We start from the raw sequence: 15,899 nt of genomic DNA, 5'->3' as shown, positions 1-15,899 counted from the left end.
ATCCAGAGGACAGTAAAAGTGAGACCAGTAGTAGAAAAACTGAAAGAAAGTAGACTGGGATGATTTTGGCATGTAAGAAGAAGACATTTGAAATACGTAGCTCACCGAGTAGATGCTATAGAAGTGAGTGTGAATCGAGCCTGAGGCCAGTCAAAGAAGAAGTGGAGGAGATCGTGTTAAGAACGATATTTTGCAGTGTGGTGTCACAGTGCGGATATGACGCAAGATAGAAACAGGTGGAGGACAGCGATCCAAAAAGCCGACCCCAGCTAACTGAGAAAAAGGCCTAGAAGAAGAAGAAAAACTTATCGATGACTGGAAGTAACTTCTTTTTCCAATATTGAAAATATGAGCAAAATTTATAATAGGAAACACTTTCTTTTCCTCTCTTAAAAGAAAAAAAGGTTAACCGTCAGAAGAAAAAAATAAGAAATAAAATAGTTAAAAAAACACACACACACGAAGAAACTAGAAAATACTATATAAATACCGTTCGATAATTGTTTCGTGTTCTCTATCTTCCGTATCAATAGCTCGAGAAGTGCCATATCTCAATAAAAGGTCATGTAGCTGAGGTATAGCGTTTATATACCCACCCCTCTCACCCACCCATTGGTTTACTAAAGCACGCCAGTGGACAAAAAGAAAAAAATACTTCAATACTTGATCATTGCAATAAAATGAGACTAGTAAAACCGTTTTCCTGTCACAGAGTACCAACTTTATATATATATATATACTAACTGTAGTAGGTATAGGGCATAATTTTGACTTTTTTGTTTTGTTTTGAGGCTATAGTGTGCGGTAGTGATGTGTCATGAAACATTACGTGCTATTACGAAAAATCTTAAATTCATGAATAATCCATGAAAGTGTTACTGACTATATATATATATATATATATATATATATATATATATATATATATATATATATATATATATATATATATATATTTGAAGGTATTGTCTGTAAAACTCTTCAGGTTAAGTCTTAAGGAAAGAAAGAAAGAAAACGAAAAGATGGTAGGCCATAAAAATTCAAAAAGAAATAAATGTACTGTGTGTGAGAGCGAGAATAAGAAAGATTAAAAAAAAACGTTTTTGGTGTTCATGTTTTGGTTCTGATACCCATAAATTATTCATGGCTTTTTTTCTGTTGCTGTAAAAGAAGGTTAAAGAAAAAAATCTTTCTTTTTCTTTGTCTTTTATTTTCTAATTAGTAGATATTACTAAATTGAGTGTTTCTGATTTGTCAAAGCTGTTAAGAACGTACAAATCTTTACTGGTATTGTTAATGATCAGAGTAGTTTTTTCGTTTTTTTTTATTTCCAAATTATGTGTTGGTTTTCTGTTTCTTTCATTTTCTATGTGAACCTCTTTCCTTTTAAACTTAAGTATCGAATTAAATCAAACAGATATGTATAATTTATTAGGTGTGAAAGAATAACAAGAATGCTTTTTCTTTTCAAGAAAAAAAAAAATAACGAAAACACAATTCCCAGCACGCGAATCCATTACACTTAAAAATATTCAGTTAATTGTAAGCTTTTGTGATTATCGCTTATGTTTCTATTAATGAGATTATGCACTCTTGTTTCTGTATGTATTTATGTGTGTGTGTGTGTGTGTACTTTTTTTTTTTACTGTGTGATATTTACATAATATATGTGGGTTTTAGTAGCGAAACAAGATTGCACGTGATTGAGGAAAGGAACACCTTAAACAATGAATGGTAAAAGACATTTTGTTACACCAAACTATTTGTTATCTTAATTTTGTGCACTTCTAATATTAACATGGCATGTCAGGTAATATAAGCTACTATGAGAAGGTGGTTAATAAATAATTCAATACATATGGCTACACTGAATTTTAACTCGGTGAATTTTACTTTGACGGAAATTTATGGTGATGATGTAAATATAGATGGTGTTGAAAATTTTAACTTGATTCTTTAACATGGTAGCACACCATACAAGAGTCACTACCATGCTACGTAATTTAAATTAAATAGTTTATTTCCCGGTGAGGTCACTCGGTCGAAAATATGTAAAAACTTTGTCAGGCCAGCAGCCATCCCGACTGCGGTATTCCTAAATTTTCCTCATTCACACTAGGCAAATGCCGGGATGCTACCTAACGTACAGGTCCCACCCAAGCCGCTTCCTTAATTTCCTTTCCTCGGATAGTGTGATCGCCGAGGGTACAACGATAACGTTGTATGTATCATTGGCAATCTGTGCCTATTTACAGAAAGGGATCAGAGGCGAATTGTATGAGCAATATAATGTATAACGAAAAAGAAAGACATGTAGAGATTTCGAGATTATTATTTTGTAATCGGTAGCTAAAATATGAGTTGTTGTTACTATAGCAACGATATAAATAATTGAACTTATATGTAGACATCTTAACGAGTAAAGAAGTGTGTATGAAGGTCTATATATATATTTTATTATATGTGCAGAAAAGTTAATTATAAATACTTATCATGGTCAAATATTAAAAAGCAGTTAAGAAAGTGATAAAACGCGTTGTGTTATTTAGAAGATTAACCTAAAATAAGAACTAGGCCTTTATAAAAATTGGTGCCTCACCACGGGAGTTATATAAAGTGTCGATTCAAAGGTCTAGTAAAAACGGCATTTCGACGCGATCTTAATATCACAATTTTGCGAAGTGGAAAAGTAATATAACGAAATATGGTCACGGAAAGTAATAATTTGGTTGATGGACAAAGTGTGAATCTTGAACTGACTCCGAGGGACAATTTGGCAGACATCCTAAAAGATTTGGCTCAACAGATGAAAAACCAATCGGAGCAAATGCAACATGTGAATGAACATCTTGCAAAGATTAACCAACGTATCGATGAACATCATGCGAAGCTGATCCAGAAACTGGAAAACTGGGACCAAAAGTTAGATCAATTGCTGCAATGCGATGATAAGAAGCGAGAGCAACTTCAGCAGTGCAATGATGGTAAGCAGGATCAAATGCAGGAACTTGGGATAAGATTAGCCGAAGGTTCATATAAGCATACTGCTGTATTGGTTAGATCGGATTATCCCGATTTTCCTCTTAGTTTGAATGTTTTTGACTGCTTTACTGATTTTGTTTGTAGCGGAGACTCTGGTACGTATCAGTATGTGAAGAGTTATGATTATCCTTTTCTTGGGAACGCTATTAGTTGTTTGCGTTACCCGTTAGTAAGAAACAAGTTGATTCCAGTATTCATAAGATGTAGAAAGAAGACGTGTGTTTGCAGCAGTGATTGTATGGAGTGGGCGAATGAATTAAATCCGTTGAATTGTGCATTCAACGAAATGACCGGTATGATGTCAGTGAACAATCCGATGATGCTTTCACAGCATGTGATACAGTGTGTTGGTAATGACCCCAATGTAAAAGGTGATGTTAGATCCATGTATGCCGATAATGTAACCAAGGCTACCTACACAAGAAAAGGAAAAAGTGGTAGGACAGATCACCGTGGATATCACGCAAAGGGCAAATACCGATCTATTAGAAGACATGATATTTCACCCTCAGTGAAACGAAGGAGAACTAAACTTAGTGTTATCCATGACGTTAAATGTGATACCAGGAACATAACCGAAACTAACATTAGTAGTGAAGTACGATTACGTTTGCCTAGGAAGCATGTAAGTGCAAGGTCTAATCTCGTTCAACGAAGATTGCGTAGAAATACCGGAGATGACGAAAATCCTCAAAACAAGAAGCAAAGATGCATTGGTCAGGTAACTTGAACTGTCACAAAGGCGTCCGATGGATTTGTATTAAAATAACCTTTGCTTACGTCTATGGTTAATGTGTTCTTCATTCAATCTATTATTAAAATGTACGTTGAAAAGCAAGTTAATTATTGGCAGTTAACTGAAAATATTATTGAATTTATTCCTTATAGTTGTGTTGCAATTTCCTTTCATAGCATTAACTGAGAAAATGTTGATCTGTGTTTCTTGATAAAGAAATTATTTAAGAGCTTTCTTGTAAGAAGCTACTATTGTTTCAGTGTTTTTATTTCATTCGGATTTCATATGAATATTATGAATCTTTAAAAATAAAAGAGCATAATTTTAATGTAAACTTATGAAAGTAATGACAGATATATCAAATGGATGCACCTTATTATATGGAAAGAATAAGAATAATGAATATCGAATCTCTTGATTTTTCAAAACTTATTAATGTATTAAATGATGACCATCAATGCCTTTATATATTGTAACTTTGTTGACTGATCCTATCAATATGTAACACAACGTGAAGAATGGGGGGGGGGGGTTGCGTAGCTCGAGAGGGCTAAAGCAAATGGGTAATGGTAGAGCAAATATATAACAAATAAAAGAACGGTTTCAAATTAGAGAATGGTAGCTTAAGGTGCGTGAAGGGATAGATGGTAGAGCAAGGGAATAGCAACTAAGATTCAGTCTCACCCACACTAACAAGATGAGCAGGCCGGTGTCTGGCCCTTCTGAGGATGGTCTGAAGTTCTTCGGTAAGCCAAGTGGACCTTTGGTGAAGTAGTACTGCGGTTAAGTTACCATCGACTGGTCTCCTCTCAGCAAGTCGACCCGCAACAATGACCAAGCCAAATGACCGGGCTAAAACTGACCAAGATCAAGCTTTCTCAAGTCTATTTGTTCCGACTGTCCCTCTGACGTCATGCGGAAGAACAGATCGAAATTTCCACGCAGTCATGGCCCCGTTCATTACCACAGATAGACACAATTCGAGTGCACCTGCACTCCTATCGATGACACAGCGTGACTTCTCCAAAGTCCGTTCCGGGATGCAAACGTCGTCGAGAATTTCTTGTACCAAAGCAGGAAGGAAAGAACCTTTTCCTGACGACACATACTTACTCTGTAGAGATGCTTCCTAGTTGTGTCACAGACCCTGGGTAAATGTTCGGAGCGTCCATTGAACGACAATAAGGCATGACTATGAGAGTCCAGTGGAAACAAACTTATTGAGAAAGCAGCTGATCAAACCAGAAGTACGGAAAATAGCAAACGCGGATAAGACTGTTAGAGGTTAAGGTTCTGAAGGTCGCTACCACTGTTTATTGTACAAGATACATACAAGGAGCTTCCTTGTAGTAAGCAAACAGTTTTCAATTTTAATGACTGAAGCTGATATCGGGCGACGTGGTCTGATGTTGTTGACATCTGCCAGGCGACGAACTCCCAAGGGCGATGACTGCAGCATTTCCAAAGAATAGATGAAATCTCGGGAAGGCTGGTGGACAGGCCTTCATATCCCGTTACAAATATTTAATAGTATGAAGATCTTTGTTTGTAAAGAGTGTTGTTTGCATTTGAAGGAATAGTTGAATTTGTACCCTAGAAGGAAACTATTAGTTAGGATTAATTCTTGAATAGCCTTATTTATGATAATTGTAATTCGTCATTATTGATACTGAGATATATTAACAAAAATATAAAATTATGTTATGTTATAGTATATTATATATAAATGGAAAAGTTAATTATATATGTGTATTAAAGTTGATAATATATATATGAGGGCTATTCAAAAGATTTTCCTTCATAGTAAAACTATTATGGAAGTCCCGTTCGAGGCGACATCTACAACGATAACGTTGTATGTATCATTGGCAATCTGTGCCTATTTACAGAAAGGGATCAGAGGCGAATTATATGAGCAATATAATGTATAACGAAAAAGAAAGACATGTAGAGATTTCGAGATTATTATTTTGTAATCGGTAGCTAAAATATGAGTTGTTGTTACTATAGCAACGATATAAATAATTGTACTTATACATAGACATCTTAACGAGTAAAGAAGTGTGTATGAAGGTTTATATATATTTTATTATATGTGCAGAAAAGTTAATTATAAATACTTATCATGGTCAAATATTAAAAACCAGTTAAGAAAGTGATAAAGCGCGTTGTGTTATTTAGAAGATTAATCTAAAATAAGAACCAGACCCTTATAAGGGACGTCATTTCTTATACGTCACGTTCTAACATGGCCATAGATACTGAAAGGCCAGCGCTCTAAATCCTAATGCTAATTCCTAAACCTTTTATTTCATGTCTCATGGTTATGTTCTTGAAGCTAAAGGATAGGTTGGTTAATGTAAATGAACAACTTTGAAAGAATTGGTGAAATGTTAAAGTGGAAGGAAAGAGAACTCAGAGAAAACCCACCTCTTATTTCTCGACTTGTGTCAATTTTTCTCACCTCATTCTGTTATTTTTTTATACAAAATTCATGATCTGATTCTTTTTTCTTCGTTTTATGAAGAACGTACCGGAGTCCATGGAATCTCTATTTCTAAGGACTCTCATGTATGTTCTCCCTTGTCGGTAGGATCCCTATTTCTAAGGACTCTCATATATGTTCTCCCTTGTCGGTAGGATCCGTATTTCTAAGGACTCTCATGTATGTTCTCCCTTGTCGGTAGGATCCCTATTTCTAAGGACTCTCATATATTTTATCCCTTGTCGGTAGGATCCGTATTTCTAAGGACTCTCATGTATGTTCTCCCTTGTCGGTAGGATCCCTATTTCTAAGAACTCTCATATATTTTATCCCTTGTCGGTAGGATCCCTATTTCTAAGGACTCTCATATATGTTCTCCCTTGTCGGTAGGATCCGTATTTCTAAGGACTCTCATGTATGTTCTCCCTTGTCGGTAGGATCCCTATTTCTAAGGACTCTCATATATTTTATCCCTTGTCGGTAGGATCCGTATTTCTAAGGACTCTCATATATGTTCTTCCTTGTCGGTAGGATCCGTATTTTTAAGGACTCTCATATATGTTCTTCCTTGACGGTAGGATCCCTATTTCTAAGGACTCTCATATATGTTCTTCCTTGTCGGTAGGATCCGTATTTCTAAGGACTCTCATATATGTTCTTCCTTGACGGTAGGATCCCTATTTCTAAGGACTCTCATATATGTTCTTCCTTGTCGGTAGGATCCCTATTTCTAAGACTCTCATATATGTTCTCCCTTGTCGGTAGGATCCCTATTTCTAAGGACTCTCATGTATGTTCTCCCTTGTCGGTAGGATCCCTATTTCTAAGGACTCTCATATATGTTCTTCCTTGCCGGTAGGACCGTATTTCTAAGGACTCTCATGTATGTTCTCCCTTGTCGGTAGGATCCCTATTTCTAAGGACTCTCATATATGTTATCCCTTGTCGGTATTATCCGTATTTCTAAGGACTCTCATGTATGTTCTCCCTTGTCGGTAGGATCCCTATTTCTAAGGACTCTCATATATGTTATCCCTTGTCGGTAGGATCCGTATTTCTAAAGACTCTCATGTATGTTCTCCCTTGTCGGTAGGATCCCTATTTGTAAGACTCTCATAGAATCATTGTAGATAGAATCCTTAGATATTTCTAAGGACTCTCATATATATTCTCCCTTGTCGGTAGAATCTCTACGGTAAATTAAGTTGTGTTTAAATAGATTTGTTGGATCTCCTTTGGTAATTGAAGTACTCATAGAATGGAATATAGAAATTCGCACATAACGGAATTAATAAGTATCAGTGTATTGATGTGCAGAAGTTGTATGGACGCTTTAAGACTAGCTTTTTACATTGGTAATATTTCAAACAGGATTTACCACAGAAAATAATGTGTTTTGACAAAAACTAATTAAACATTTAACGTAAGAGGTTTCATTGTATACTCTTCTGTATTCAATTCAAAATCGTACATTTTGGATTTAGTATGTTTTGAAAATACACTTCTCATTTTATGACATACTAGCAGTAAGTATAAAAAAACTGTTTGATCTAATATATAAAGGGCATTTCCTTCTTGATAATATCTTTAGGCAAAATGAAAATTAGACTAATTGACAGGCAATTGTTGCCTAATTATCCGTCGGAACAGACACTAGGGTAAGCCTGTGATGAGCCACATTTGAATGGTGGTAAAACGGAAAACATTCATGCTTTCATCGGGAATCGAACCCATATCGGCCTTTAGACAAGTAGATGCCCTAACAACCATGCCATTATCATTTTTGTAATTAATTGATTTATTATTGTTATTATTAAAAAAAAGTGAAAACATATAGGTGAATATGACGTCTGTTCATTTGGTGAAATGATATTTAGCTTGTGCTAGGTAAACTCTAAATTGAGATGTATTTGTGTAGCGTTGCGTAACATTCCAGTCCGTCTGTTACCAACCATACCCAATTGTAATTTCACTATTACACGAGCTACCAAGAGAGACTCTTCGTCCATATATATATATATATATATATATATATATATATATATATATATATATATATATAGAGAGAGAGAGAGAGAGAGAGAGAGAGAGAGAGAGAGATGTAATAGTTCTCTCAGGAATATATGCAAAGAGGCGAGAGGTGGGGAGCGATCGAAGGAGGACGAGACGCCACTGCAAGTGGTTGTATTAGTAATGACGGCACAACCTGTAGCCTACCGTTCCTCATTATGTATGTTCATGAATATTGGATTGTGCTATTGGAATCAAACTTTGAATTCAGCAGATGGTAAATGGATCACGAAACTTGTAGAATTCTATGCAGAAATGCAGGCACACGAATATCATTGTGTACCTGTATGTATGTATAGTTATACCTATATCTATACTGTACATACATACGGTTCCAGAGAGGTAATAACATTATGTAATGCATGAGAGAAATATGTGATAAAATATACTTTTGAGAATTGTTATGTAAGAATTAGGTTAATCATGTTGTTTACAAGACCATAACATTAGCTTTTATGACTTCAGAAGGGACCCCTGTGATATACTACATTATTACTTGCGATATACCAATTAGAGATTTGTTAATAAAGTGCTGGATATTTAATAATCCATTTTTTTTACATAAATAGTGCTCATAAACTAGGCATTTTAAACAAATATTTTGTTTTATTAGTTATCTTTTATTAAGGTTAAAAAAATCTGTTCCCTCTATACAGTAACCTCTCGTTAATTCGAACAAAAGTTTATTCCTCTCGAAAACTGTATTGAAAACAATTTTAGAAATCGTGGGCAAATCGAACTTTTGAACCTACTGTTTGAAGGGCCGGCTCTACCATATGTAACACGTGCATTTGCATGGAGCAGCAAAATCTGTCATAACTGTTGTTGGAGACAAACTTATGATAATGGTAGTTAAATTTACTTAAGCTGACCTTCTATTTGAATAGTACATTCAAAAATCGTGTTTAGGTGGCGTCAGTTTAAGGTCATATGGATAGTCCTAAAGCAAATATTCAAACAAATCCCGGCATAAATTGCTTGATCGTTGTCAAATACGAGAACTCAATTCTCGAACAGTAGCAAACACCTGTTCCATTTAGTTAGTTATCACAGTTTTGGTATGAAAGTTACTCTTGTCTTTCTCACAAACAAGTTCCTTATCATTGAAGGTGGAAATATATTTATTTTAAAAAAAATAACAGATGTAGAAGGAAAATCAAGAAACAAGGATAAAAGAGCTAGTTGCACAGGAGTGGTACTGTACTTACGTGTGTTTCGCATGCTATGTGTAGACCAATTTACATACAAATTTAGGTCTTTTGTTTATTTGAGGTATTGAGTTGGTTGAGTTTAACGTCCCGTTCAGCAGCGAGGCTATATGAGACGTGGATCTACTGATTAACGTGGAATCCGAACCACATGAGCTCCACCGGGAATCGAACCCGGGTTTCCTACGCCAAAGGCGCGTACGCTAACCGCTTAGCCACGAAGGAGCTCTATATTTGAGATATTGAATCTCGCGAATAATATATTACCTTAAAGGAAGAGTCTACTGCATATTATTATTATTATTATTATTATTATTATTATTATTTCTTTCTCTTTTTCTGCTACGTAGAGTAGTTTTGTTTACTAGATTTTATTAGGTGTATATATAGATTTATTTACAAGATCTGCACAATCGTTAATATTCTTCAAAGTACTTGTCCATGAGCATCTACACACTTCTACACCGACTCTCCCATGATCGGTACGTTCCCTTGAAGGTGTTGACGAAAATCTTGTTTAAAGTTGTCTTCACACTCGCTTGGATAGTCTCAATGCTGTCAAAACGGCGTCCTTTGAGTACTTTTTTGGTGTTGGGGAACAAAAAGAAATCGGAAGGAGCGAGATTAGGGCTATAGGGTGACTGTGGCCGCGTTGCCACATTATGCTTCGCCAGGAACTCACGAAGGCACCAAAACTTGTGGTTGTGCACATTGTCTGCTTGCACCAGCCAGGTACCGGAGATGTTTTTTCGCACGTGGATGACCTTTTTTGGCAGTAGTTCATGAGTTTCTGTAGCGTTTTTGTGGATTTTTGTGCAAAATTTGATCGCCCAACGTTGTTTAAAAGAGGTAACTTTCATAAGTCCTAAACGGCATAAGACCTAAAAATATAGGCACTAGTCCTAAATTTTAGGTCTTGTGCCATTTAGGACTTATGCCCTTTAGGTCTTGTGCCGTTTAGGACTTGTGCCGTGATATGATTTTTAGGTCTTGTGCCGTTTAGGTCTTATGCCGTTTAAAACTTGTGCCGTGAAATGAATTTTAGGTCTTGTGCTTTTTTCATTCACTTGCCTTAGTTCTGAAATTCACCACCATCACACGAAATTGCGACGATGCAGCAACTAGTAGGAGATAATGTTACGCACGTAGCTAATTCCAACCGTAACAGCTATATTTGTACTACTAACAAGGAGGAAGCAGACTTTGGTAAATGAACTTCGGGGCCATTTTTTCAAGGTGATAGCGCACATTTAAAGTGTTCATATTACAAACTGGGAGAGCGCAATGGCCTAATATAGCAAAGAAAAAGTGTCTTAAAGTTTTCGACTCGCCGCATATGTCGTACGTTGCGCAAATTTATCAAGTGACGGCGTGACAGAATAAGTAGCATCTGTAACTCATGTGTCAAAGGTCCCGAGTTCTATTCCCTGTAGTCAACTTTTTCGTTTTTTGCTTGAACAAATAAAGTAGCCAGAGCTACTTGCAGCTACAAGTAAAGTGTTAATGTCTCACTTGATGACTTGGGCTCTCCCAGTGTGTAATATGAACACTTTAAATGTGCACAATCACCTTGAAAAAAATGTAAAATGAAGATTATTATCATTATCTGTTCTGCACTTATACACGAATTACATAATATAACCTATTTCATTCTAAGAATTAATTATATAATTGGTTAATCCATCCCTTCTTCAACCATGGTTGCAGCCTTGATTAAACGTAACGTTCCTGTATTAAATAAATTTATTTTAAATATATCTAAGTTTCTCATTAATTTCAATTAAGTTGCTTTGCAAAGATCCTCTAAAATTTCAGTGACATACAATGGGCTGTAAGCCGCCCAGCCCCGCTACAAACTAGACTTAAATATTCGATAAAACATTTCAGTAGTAAGTAGTTGCCACAATTCTATTATAAACGTATTTAATTCCAAAAGTAACAGGTTAGTAATACTAAAATTATTATTAATAATGATAACGAGTAAGGAGTAGTTAATTACGAGTATGACAACTATTTGCTACAAAGACTTGAATACAATAAATATATGTGTAAAAATAATTTACTTCAAATCAGGACAAAGAAAGCAAAATGTTTGACCTACATAACTAAAACATAATGTTATGTTACTAATACGAGGTTAATGGTGTGGAAATAGAGAAAAACAAACATTATTTTTACAATACAGTTTTTATAATATTTTTATAATACAATATGTAATATTTTTGATAAGTGCATTCCTCTCAAAAAAAAGAGGTAAATAGAAGGTACCCGTTTTGGTTTACTAAGAATATAATTAGGAAAATAAAAACAAAAGCCCATCACCACGGGCAATTAAGCACAATAGCAGAAATATAGCTTATCACTTCCTAGAATTTAAGAAGTTACGAAATGAACTTAAAAAAGAAATTAGAACAGAATATAGTAACTTTGTTGCGAATACAGAAAACACGTCACAAACTGATCCTTCTCAGCTCTGGACTTTTGTTAAAACTAAGACCCAACACCTTAATTGTAACACGCTGACATACAATAGCCAAGAATTAGTTAGTAATGACGAGATTGCAAATTCATTTGCTACATATTTTCAGTCAGTCTATAATAACGAAGATATCATGGATAGCAGTAGCAATAGTAACAGCTCATATGAGACACTGGACAAATTAAGGATTCTAAAAATTGAGATGACTGAAATTAAAAAAAGCAATAAGAAAACTGAAGGGGAAAGGAACGATAGGACCTGATGGTATTCCAGATTGTATAATAAAGGGATGTGAAGAACACTTTCTACTTCCACTCTATATTTTATTCAACCTAATTATTTCTACTTGTAAATTCCTCAATAAACGGAAAATAACAAAAGTCTGTCCCATTCCTAAGTCTAATAATGGTAAAGATATTCAAAATTATAGGCCTGTATCAATATTGAGTACTTTTGCTAAAGTGTTTGAATCTATTCTTTATAAACGGATTGAAAATCATATAAAACTATCAATTTCAGAATAACAGCATGGTTTCGTCCAGGGTAGATCGACAGTCACAAATCTCAGTATTCTTAACAATTTTGTAGCAAGAACCCTAGATCAAGGTGGTCAAGTAGATATTATCTACACCGATTTTGCGAAAGCATTTGATAGAGTAAATCACAAGGTACTAATAGAGAAACTTCGTCAATTTAACTTCTCCGCAGAGTTAATTGGGCTGTTCGAGTCGTATTTGAGAGACCGAAGGCAGTTCGTTGTATATAAGGGATACAAGTAAACCGAATACTTGCAACTATCTGGTGTTCCACAAGGGTCAAATTTGGGTCCACTACTATTTGTAATATTTATAAATGATCTTCCTAGATGTACAATGTATTCCCACAAATTGTTGTATGCCGATGATCTCAAACTTTTTAGATGTATAAATTCCATAAATGACTGCAATCAACTTCAACAAGACATAAATTCAGTGGTGTATGGTGTCAAAGTAATTTATTGAATGTAAATATTAGTAAATGTAAAATCATGAGTATTACAAAACGTAAAAAACCAGTGCAATTTAAATATTTAATTAATGAGACTCAACTACCCGTTGTAAGTACTATCAATGATTTAGGAGTAATGTATGATACGAAATTTACATTTGAACCTCATATTGATAACATAATAAATGAAGCGAACAGAAATCTTGGATTTATTCTAAGAATTAGTAGGGAGTTTCGTAAACCTGCCACACTTCATAAATTGTATCAAACTTACGTTCGATCCAAACTCGAATACGCGACGCTTGTATGGAACCCAGATACAAAAATTAACTCACTAAAAATAGAAAAAATCCAGTCCGAATTTCTTAGATATCTTGTATATAAGGAAACAAACATTTTCCCAAGAACTGAAAACACTAATTCATTAAATAGGAATTTTGAAACTCTAACCCTCAAACAAAGAAGAACGTTATCTGACATGATATTTTTATACAAGGTACTTAATAATAAGCTAGACTGCAACGAATTGCTTTCGAGCTTTCAAATAAACGTTCCAGGTAGAAAAACACGTCCAGAAAACTATAACTTCTTTCATTGTGCAAAAGCAAGGACGAATATCCTAAATAAGTCGCCAACATGGAGGATTAGTGCAACCTACAACAGACTCTTAAAAATGACAAATAATATAGATATTTACGCTGATTGACTCACAAGGTTTAAAAGGGAAATTGTAAATATATTATTTCATGAAAGATGAACACTGTAATTTGGTATAATACCTGTTGTGTTCTGTTTCAATAAATAAATAAATAAATTATGAAAGATCTGGGAATAACATTTGGTAGGAAGTTAAAATTTTGTCAACATAGAAATCTATCATGGAAAGAGCAAGAAAGGACAATATGCTTCATGTATTTATTATTCGTTTTTATTTCAGAACGATAGAATATGTATTTATACAAATTACATATAAGAACTAAGGTTCTGTAATATGAAACAGTATCTAAAACTTTGACTAACAAATTGACAGTATTCTTGGTACGGACGCGATGATAGCGCCACAAGGGATTTTTAGATCCAGTGCCGTTTAGGACTAGTCAAACTGGAAGTGATAGAAGTCAACCATTTTCCGGTTTTAATGTTCATCGTTACAGAGCAAAAACTGAAATATATATATAGAGGAGTGATAAAATGAAGTAATAGGCACTGGGCAGAATTTAATGTTTAAGTTATGTTTCTAATTTCCTTAAAAACTTTAGCTTTCAACCTTGAGAAAAGCTTTTTAGTCGCAGTTTTATTGTACCCGCAAAAAGAAACTTCATTTTAGTATACTTTATAAAAAAAATATTGTTGATATATATTGCAAGCTTCCACATGTGCTCCCACCACGTGCTGACTGAAAACACACTTCAAACGACAACCATGAAAAGAACAAGTCGATCATCTTTAACAATCGCCAAATAACGAAGATCAACGAAGTCAGCCGACAGATCAGGATAAAAGAAGCCATAAAACCCAGAAGGCACCAATCTCCACAGATGGATCATCACCTCCACCCTCTAGAACGCCATGTCTTTGATATCCTAATCACTCTCTACCAAGACGCTTGATCTCTGAGAGTTCCTTTATCTTTATCACTCTGTAAGATGCCTGATCTCTGAGAGTTCCTTTATCTTTACCACTCTCTAGGATTCCTGATCTATGAGAGTTCCTTTATTTTTACCACTCTCTAGGATGCCTGATCTCTGAGAGTTCCTTTATCTTTACCACTGTCTAGGATTCCTGATCTCTGAGAGTTCCTTCATCTTTACCTCTCTCTAGGATGTCTGATCTCTGAGAGTTCCTTTATCTTTACCACTCTCTAGGATTCCTGATCTCTGAGAGTTCCTTTATCTTTACCACTCTGTAAGATGCCTGATCTCTGAGAGTTCCTTTATCTTTACCACTCTCTAGAATTCCTGATCTCTGAGAGTTCCTTTATTTTTACCACTCTCTAGGATGCCTGATCTCTGAGAGTTCCTTTATCTTTACCACTGTCTAGGATTCCTGATCTCTGAGAGTTCCTTTATCTTTACCACTCTCTAGGATGCCTGATCTCTGAGAGTTCCTTTATCTTTACCATTCCCTAGGATGCCTGATCTCTGAGAGTTCTTTATCCTTACCTCTCTCTAGAAAGCCTGATATCTGAGAGTTCCTTTTGCTCTCTAGGACGCCATGTCTCTAATAGCTCCTTTATTCTCATCACTCTCTAGGACACCTGGCCTTTGTAAGCACGTCAGCACTCCCTGGGATTCCTGGTCTCTGGGTTTTATTATCGTCTTCAGGACTCCTGCTCTCTGAGAGGTACCTACCAACACCTTGACCGCAAGAGACTTGGTTCCTTTCGCCGTCAGACGCTTGGTCATTGGGCTTCTACGAATTCATCAGCAAAACATCAAGATATCTAGAGGAACTTATATTTTATCGGTCATATTTATTATTGCTTAATATAAGAAGATGCTTTTATAATAAAAATGATTGGGAATGTCCAATTCCCGTGTATCATCTTTTTGCTCTACCCTAAATAACAGAATTTTACTATATATATATATATATATATATATATATATATATATATATATATATATATATCAGGACTGGCAATCAGAATGGTAAGCGTCATTTCCGGTCCAACAGAGTTATTACGTGTAATGGGTTATAATCGAACCAGAGAACCAGAGGAATCTTTGTTGATATGTGCCATTGCATTGAATTGCAAGGGAATATTCAACCTTCTTTTCCAGTTTATTCGAAAGTTACAAAATGTGACAACCGCCCGATCCACCATTATGTTCGCCCGATCCACTCATATACATGTTTGAACATTTTAACGTGAGATACAGAGGTGAACGC

This window comes from Thermobia domestica, chromosome 5 (assembly GCF_964235325.1).
Source record: "Thermobia domestica chromosome 5, izTheDome1.hap1.1, whole genome shotgun sequence".
In the NCBI taxonomy this organism is placed as follows: domain Eukaryota; kingdom Metazoa; phylum Arthropoda; class Insecta; order Zygentoma; family Lepismatidae; genus Thermobia; species Thermobia domestica.
Note: the sequence above shows the minus strand (reverse complement) of the source record.